Raw genomic sequence first — 9107 nt, 5'->3', positions numbered from 1 at the left:
AGCTCCCTGGCTGCAGGTCATTGCAATCCCAAGCAAGTGATCACAGTTAAATAGCTAATCCTGTTTATTCTAGAGTTTAGCTTGAAAGAGAACAGAAAATCTCAGGTACAAAATTCAAGGGTAGTTGGAAACTGAGCTGGACATCACTGTGTAGGCTTATGTCTTTGCAAGACTGAATTGGATTCTGAAATCTGAAATTCTCAGTTTTAGGGGGAGTCATTTTCCTTTTATTTTATCCACAAAGTTTGCTTCTCCCTTCTGCTTTTGTATCAGGAAGGGAAAGCGAGTTTTGCTCACCAAGAGAGCCCATGTAGAATGTCAAACCATTGTCCTCTAGCTACACATTCGACTGATGTTTACATCTGCAAGTTCCACTGGAGAAACACACTGAGCACAGTGTTGCCATCAGTTAAAATACCAGGCTGCCTCTTTACAAGGCAGACTGTGCATAGCTAAGTGTCGAAATATGTTCCCAGTACTCTTATTATTACGATATGACCAAATAGTCTTCACATTTTAATGATGTTGTCTTCTCGAGGGATGATAATAATTTAATCTGCTTCAGTGGAAGCAATAAAAATTCTTGTACTCTTACACATCTGCCTGCTGTCAATACTGGATTTTTTCCACATTTCTCTTTATGTAGAATGAAGAACCATTTACCAAACACAAATAGCAACTAGCAAGCTGAGATAACCCCATCTAAAAATGATTATTATAAGATCCTTGACTTTTTCCTCTCTGTCCTTCAAATGAAAACTCTTAGAAGTTAACAAACTGAATTCTCTTTTTTTGACAGAAACACCAAACAATGCTTGAAACGCTGCCCACATCTGTGAAACTATATCTAATCAAATTCACGCCTGCATTGGTTGCCTGGGTAACAATCAGACAGTTGCTCCTACAAACAAACTGCAAACAGCAGAAGGAAATGTACTTTAAGTGGAAGCATCTACTTCTCTGAGCTTGAGCCTTGTTAGTTTAAGAAATAATCACATAATATGATCTTATTCACAGGCAGCAGATGAATGGAGGGGGGATATTATACACTGATTGGTCCTCTCATGAGGATAAGGAAGACACAGGAAAGGTTGTGAGCAAATGAACATAAAAGCACAGTTCCATTTTTATCATTCTCTCCTTTTCTTCTCCCTGAGAAGCACAGCATGGCATTTGGATGTAACTGTATGTCACTGCATAAAAGGGTGATTCATTCCTTCTTTTTCAGGACATACTTGAAGTTATTGTCTACATTTTCCCCCCACAGCACAGGCCCTTAATTGATCGGCTTCGTTTTAGACTCCTCCTGATGACACAGAGGAGAGATGGCTCTTCTGAACGTATAGAGACGCGATAGGCACTGCAAGGGCCGTCGTTTCCACAGCAACAGGGACCATGCAGGAGCTGTGAGCCAAACTTCATCTTCACCCCTTCCCTCCCTCCCCCTCCTAAGTCTGACCACACAGGTTTCCTTCTTCACGCTCACCACAGACGCTTCCGGGAGAATCCAGCTACATTCGGACGCCTGAATTCCCTCACACACTCAAATGGAGGAGTTGTACAGACAAGCATTGGCTTCAGGGCTCACGTGATTTTCAAACAAGTCTAGTTTGTTAACCTCAAGCATTCAAAAATCATGTTTAAAAAAGTAAGAGTCACTTACATAAAATCTTGAGACTCAGATAATAAATACCTTCGCATGCTGTTTAATTTGACTTCTGGGTTATGAGGCTCAAGCCCCTTCTCATAATAAGGTTGGCTTGAAAGTTAGGTGGGTATTTATTGGTGGTGTTGCTTTAAATAATAAAATGTAAGCTGCTTACAAAATAACTCAGACTCAGGAGAAAAAGGATCTAAATGAACAACTATTATGCTAATATTCATAGTAACCTGCTCTAAATTAGACATATTGCAGTTCTCCTGTAGCACTGGTTTAAAAAAGGAAAGAAAATAGAATTGTCAAAGGAATGCTCCTTATCAAAACCTGAATCACTTACCTGCTAAAAGTAAGCACTGCAGAGGAACATACTTGTACTGCAGATTTCCCACACAGCACAAAGCCCCTAAATAGTGCCTTACATCATGGGTTTCAAGTTGGTGGGAGTAACCGTAAAACTGAAATCATCAGTAAAAAAACAAATATAAAAAATGCCAATCTGACATCCTGGCCACAGTAGCAGAGCTGACAAAAACAAAACTAATGTGGGAAAGGTACATCAGCAGGCTGGTTACTTGCTTTACCAGCAAATAAGCCTGTTGCAGTAGCAAGGATCAAATGCTGGCTGTTCTTCATGGTCAGTGTTTCCACCACATTCATAGCTCTGTTTATTTCATTTATTATCTTATGCAAGCAGTAGGCAGTCACTACATAATGCTGCACTGTTTACACGGCACAGATTAGCAGAAACCAGCTGTGAAGTAAATGCTTTCTTCACAAATCTTTACACTTGTCATGTTTGTATGGGAGAGAGCAGATTTTGTACAGAAAGGCTTCACGTCTGTGCATGGGTTTGCAGGCATGTGTGCACATGCACCTTCTCACCTCACCTCAGGGCAATCAGCTGGCAGGGAACTCCCAAATTCCCTTAGACTCTGGTGTAATTCCAAGTCAAATAGAGCTACTGATCACAGGGTGTTTAAATTCAACCAAACAGGGAGACTTTCTAAAAGGTCGATAAAGGTAAGGGAAAGTTTCTTACTCCCTTGAGAGCTCTGAAACAAGTCCATGGCTGGGTTCTGGAGAAAGAGGGGAATTTCTGTTTCCTGGTGCTTTAGTTTAAAATATTTTTTTAAGAAAATGTCATGCTTTTAATCAAGAGCAACTGTTCAACAACCCCTTGCCTTTTTCCTCCTTCTCAGACCACAGTCTACTTATGTGTACATCAATCAGATTGTAAAATATCATGCCCAGGATTGGAACAGGAGCAAGGATCATCTCCTGAAGGTACTGCAAGCACTGGCCTTCCAGCTACTGCAGCTCCAGCTTTGAACAAAGGTCCTGAAGCAGTTGACTTTGGTGGCTGCTTATTGAGATGTGTTTCCATACGGAATCAAATACAGAGGAAAGCATGAGATATAAAGTTGTGAACATAAACAAGCAAATCAGGAATGCACTACAAAAGCAAACACAGCCCTCAAGTCCTCAATATTAGAGCATCCACCATTTATGCCTCTGCTGACCTTACCCACAGGGATTTGGTAGGTAACATGAAGAAACTGTCACTATACTTTCTGAAGTCAGTAACATATTAAAGTATTAGAATTCTAAGGACTGCTTTTTGTTGTTTGTTTTTTCTTCCAACTCTGGAAAAATGTGGACAATCTTCAATTTCATAAAAACTTTCCCTACAGGCTTTTACATACATATCAACCTGAAACAGATTACTTGGTTTTCACTAACAAAAAATGAGATTTTTCCCAGTGGTTTAGCAATAAACACTTAGAAATTATTTTAAGCTTATTGCAAAGCAAAACACTTTAATGTTTAGCGTAGTTTGAAGAACATTTTTTCCTGAGAAATATATTTTTTATTTCTTTCCTGTCCCCACAGTATCATTTTCCAGCTGTAGAAAAAAGCCAACGGGTCATGATGATACTGATAACACTTTGGGAAAGCATCAGGAAAATGGAAGTTGCCTTGTGTGATTTTTTTCCCTGAGAGATCTGGAGTTTTTTGGTTGGTTGGTTTGGTGTTTTTTTGTTGTTGTTGTTGTTTTATTTTTACATCTTTACTTATTGCAGAGATATTTTATAGTCTCAGCTGGGCATCCTTTCTAAACCTATCTTGAAACGGAATGGCTAAAATGAACAAATGAATGAATAAATGAATGAATGAATGAATGATTAAGACATTATCCTAGTAAGTAGAAACTGAGGCAGATTATGTGTACTCTGAAGTACTTCAGAAAGAAACAGATGCCAACAGAGTCTTAGAACCCCTCATTTTGTCTGAGGAGAAGAAAAAGTTCTCAACAAACTGGTGCTAAATGAAAGATACCCCTAGAAAACTGCCTTATGTAGGGAATTATGTTAAAATATAACAGGAATAATGAGATACAATACAAATAAAAGATAAAAAGCATGATATGTATGCATTAAGCTTTGCTTTAAAAACCGTATTTTTGTGGGAAAATAAAGAACCCGGGGACATTTAGTGCCAATATTACAATTTTTTTAACCAATTAACTGATCCAATATCCTCTATGAAAACAAGCTTCTATGTGAGCAATTTTTTGCCCTTTCTGCACCAGACTTTAAATATGAAATTCAACCATCAAAATCTACCATGGCCATCAAAGCCTACCATGGCCATCAAAGCCACAAACCCACAGCCATCCACCTCTACTATAGTCACAACAACTGAAAGCAGAACTTACTATAGAACACTATTTCCTAAAAGTGGAAGTTATTTTTACTTCTTACCTCCTGCACATATGTCCCAGGGAGAACTCACAATCTGTGCTTCCCATTTCTGGAAACAATGCACTTTACTTTGTAAACACTGGTCTTATGCACCACTTAGGTATCCGTGGTTACATAGATGTAAAGAGCTCTTGAGTTACATCCTGCTTGTTTGCTAGTTTCTATGCCACTCAGAGTTGCTGGAGCAGCAACTACCATGGGTCTGAACCAGAGTCTACCATGGTTGACAAGGAGATGTCATTAAAATCTGAATATCTAAATAAATTAGGCAGCTGGTACAACCCCAGTTGGTCTCAATTTATATCCAGAATAAACAAGAAAAGAGGAGAAGAGAAGAAGGCTTTACAAAGTCTATTTTCCAACTCCACATCATCTTTCCATGACATCAACTGAAAAAGCCTGTTACTTGTTTTTTCACCACATTGCACTTCCATGACCACCAGTGCCACCACAGAGTCCAGACCTGTTGGTAAAGGTCATCCTAGGGCTTCTCGGGTCAGTGGAGCTCTGCTGACTCCAGCAGGAGATGCTACCAGAGGGTCTCCATGCCAAGCCTACCTTCTCCAACCTCACAGTGAAGGCAAGGCTAGGAACATCCTCAGCTCCTTGCCAGGGGACAGTGGGCTCTGAGGTGACGCTGCTGCCCAGTGCCTTGCAAGCCATAAAATACAAGCAATTTACTACTGAAGTCAGCAAGGAGCAGGCTTGTTTACCTTACTTTTATTTGGCAAAGCTTGGTCTTTGTGCCCTCCAAACAAATGGTCTCCTGTTCCTGCCTTTTGGTTGTAGCCTTTGCAGAATGGCAATTTGCTCACATCATTTCCAGCAAACAGTGCTTGAAGGTCAGTGCTAATGCACTGGCATCTGTAAAGCACATGGGGACAGGACAGAGCCCCCAGCACCTGGCTCGGAAATATAACACAGATGTTGCTCTTCTTCCTTTCCACTGAAACATCCAGATGAACTCCGTGCAACAAGCTCTTTCCTGGACACCTTCTGTGCCTTCTGCCAGACATTTCAGACCAGGCTTTCCTGAGAAGTCAAACTCAACATTGCCTAAACGTTGCAAACTGACAAAAGGTGGGTTTTAATTTTCTTCCCCTCGTTGCACCCCTTCCCTTCACCAATACACATCCATTGAAATTTAGAAAGATGTCCACTGCTGCCCTTTAAGTGGCTACAAAGAGAAGAGGGTGAGACTGGCATTCCATATATACCCTTTGCTGCTCACTGTGTTAAACCAAGGAACTTCACCATTCACACACCAGAGTTAATTACCCAATGAGAAAAAAAGTGCTGTGAAGGAAGCTGAAATTCACTGTTTTTACAGAGTTTAACACATGCAGTGGCTCATTCCAAGCTATGTTCTAAAAATGAAGGTGATCTGTGTTCTGCCACCACATTTCACAAATTGCTGTTTAGTCTTGGATCAGAGAAGAGCTTGACAACACATTGCTGTAAAAATAAAATGATAGATTTGGGTCTGCATTTTACAGTCCCACAACAGTGATCTTTGATATTTCTTAGGCAAACTTTCTGTTTGAGGTTTGGAGACGGTTTTATTGTTTTTCCTCTCCTAGAAAAGATTTGTTGCCCATACTCAACCTCTGAAATCTCTTGCGCGCTCCCTGTCATACTATTTTTTAAAAACAGCATTTGATCTTGTGGAATAAATAGCGTGAATAATTCATGAGAAAGACATTTTAAAGCCCGAATTCCACCCTTCCTTTCTTCCTCGTACTTTTTCATTCGGCATTAAAACTATTATAAACAGGCCTGTTTTGGTAACAAGCTAGACTGCCCGTGGGCAGCAGGAGTATCATCAGTTAGAGAAGAGAAACCACGCACAGAAAAAAAAACCACCTTAAATAAAACACTGGAATAATAATACTGCCAAGGCAGTATTGATTCAGCATACTCTTGAATTATGTTAAAGCTTTTAATTCCGTGCTCTCTTCCCCTTTTTCCTTAGGACCATATTATATTAAGTCATATACCTTTCTGAGACCTTATACTACAGCATTTAAACATGACTGTCAGCATTACCAGCTTTTTCAAGTTTGTAAATAACATTTAGTTTAAAAACATATCTCCACAAATCTGTGTTCCTAAGCTAATATTTTTTTCATTAATATGTTGTATAGGCCATTATTTAACACTTTTAAAAGCATATGACATATTGCAAAGCCTTAAACTTATTACACTGTTCATGAGTGACAGACAGTGGTCAACATTTTATACCAAATGGGGGAAGACTGCTGTTCCTTGGCTCTGTTCCTTGTAGGTTTTTGAGATGATACTAGGGATGACTAGCTGGGGTGACACTCCAGCAGAGAGGTTGGCACTCTCCCCTGGTTCAGAAGGGATAAGGAAGGCAAGAACAATTTCCAACCCTACAGATTCCCAGGGAACTCAGATTCATCCTGTGGTCTGGAACCACTTCATTCTGCCCCTCGCTTGCTTTGAAGTACACCTTTCGTCTCTTATAGCTCTCCTAAAGGCTCAGGGAAGAACATGAGGGTAAATTAGCCCATCTGTTTTCATTTCGCAGGGATTCAGCAAAACACAGTTTAGCCAAGTGCTTAAATAAATGCTTAACCTTAAGCTTTCTATTAAGTACCTACGAAAATGCTTTACTGGATTAAGAACAAAAACTACTGGAAAAGGAAGGAGGTCTTCATGGTCTGCTGCACAGTCAGAGGCTTGGCAATGGAGAGGAGACTGCTTTCAACATTTGCCAAGATTTGTGGTATGGGACAGTGGAGATGGTGGCCACATGTGACCACAAAACAGGAGAGGGACTGTGGCATGGAGCTTTCACGTGTTGTTTGTGTGGAAAAAAAAGGGGGAGGATCGCACAGCAGTGCTTTTTGACAGTGTTTCAGTTCTACTGGCTTGTGTCTTGGGCTGCTTCACCCTCCAGATACTAGAGTGGCACAAGTCTCAGGGAGGCACAGAGGCGAAGGCCTTAATTCCCAAGAGGGCAGAGACCATTCCCCCATCGGTGCAGGGGGACACAAGCACAGGGACACTGCACAGCTTCTCTGTCTCCTTTGCACGAGGGCCAGTGCTGATATCTCAAGTCCTCACACAAGCACTGCTCTGTTCCCTCAGCCATGGGAGGTAGAAGCAAACAGCTCCACTTTTGTGTGATGATGGGGGTAATGAAGATCCAGGCGGCAGTTTCTCTACAGGTTCATAACAACTCTCCCTTTGCAATACAAATACTGCCTGCAGGTGTTTACTCCTGCCTTTTTATACTAAAATGAGACAACAAGTTTGCACATGACTAATCTCTTCATAATGTATTTTACCTCCTGCAAACTGGTTATAAATACAATTATTTTTCAAAAGACTGAGAAATCTGCCGGATCTTTATATAGAGGTCCTTGTGGAAAACACAATCCATCACCTTTCTAGTAAAGAACTATACAAAATGAAATATTTAATAAGTGATAAATTAAATATTAATGGCCAATGCATCACAGATGTCTCCAAATGTTTACATGGGTATATAAGTTAGAGTGCTTATTTTTGTAGCAGCTCAGCCCGTTCCCACCTAATTTGCTTGCTAACTGCTTCACAAGCCTCTAAGCAATCCCACGGCCCCAAAGTCACCTCTAAGCAAAAGTTCCAGCTCTAGGCCTCCAAACCCAAGTTGTTTCAGTTCCTCCTTCAGCATCTCTCAAATATCCCCTTACCTTACCATGGGCTTCTGGGCTTATCTGTGTCTGTCTCCACCACGCACATTCAGTTTTACTGTAGTTGGAGGTTGTGGTGATACAAATAGGAATCATTAACCCCTGCTTTCATTCATACCAGAGGAAAACAGCATCCTCCTCTGCAGAGGGAACTGCAGAGGTTTTGTAAGAAGTTTTGAGCTGGTAGTGGAGGGGAGGCTGAGGAGGCTGTTCAGGAAGTGCTGTGTAAAAAGCAGACCATCCTGCTAGGGTAATTAAAGAGCTCCTACTGGATTTATTCCAAGATCAAAGCCCTAAACATATTTACTTATTTAACTCCAATATCTTTGAAAAGCTGCACACAAAGGACTTCTGAAATGTCTGTTCTGGGATGGGGGGGGTAGACCCCAAGCCCAGGCCCCAAAAGTATTTGCTACCGAGTCCCAGCACCTCCAGTGATGCTGCAGAGCAGCTGGGGTTTAGCAGCTCAGATTTTGGCCAGAGCCCAGGGATGTTCACCACAGTGGTTTCCACTCTCTAACACCAGCGTGCAATGCAGCCAGATCCAATTTCCAAAACAAGCATTTCTGTGTCTATCTGTTTGTGTCTCTGCTAAAGCCTCTCATGCAGCACCTCTCCCCGTGCCCCTGCGGTGCCACCCTCCCCTCCGAGGAGCAGGAGTGAAGCCAGCCTGCAGGAGTTAACAGCGCTCATTAATCGGCCAATGGAGCAGTGCCAAGCCAAGGGAAGAGCTCCTTCCCTCCCACCCACCATCCTGGAGCTGAGGAAGAAAATCCCTGCTGGGAGAAGGAGCTGGATCGAGCAGCCCAGAGAAAGGGATGCCCAGAGGCCGTGGGGTCATGCCTTTTAACTGGAAGCAGCGACACCTGGGCTTTTCACACAGCTTTTGCTAAAGCAGTGCAATACCTGGCTGGCTTTGCATCACCCCTCACAGAGAGAAAAGCCCAGCCCTTCTCAAACAGCCTAGGCACTTCTCTCCCTGCA

This window comes from Lepidothrix coronata, unplaced genomic scaffold, assembly GCF_001604755.1.
Source record: "Lepidothrix coronata isolate B3197 unplaced genomic scaffold, Lepidothrix_coronata-1.0 Scaffold73, whole genome shotgun sequence".
In the NCBI taxonomy this organism is placed as follows: domain Eukaryota; kingdom Metazoa; phylum Chordata; class Aves; order Passeriformes; family Pipridae; genus Lepidothrix; species Lepidothrix coronata.
Note: the sequence above shows the minus strand (reverse complement) of the source record.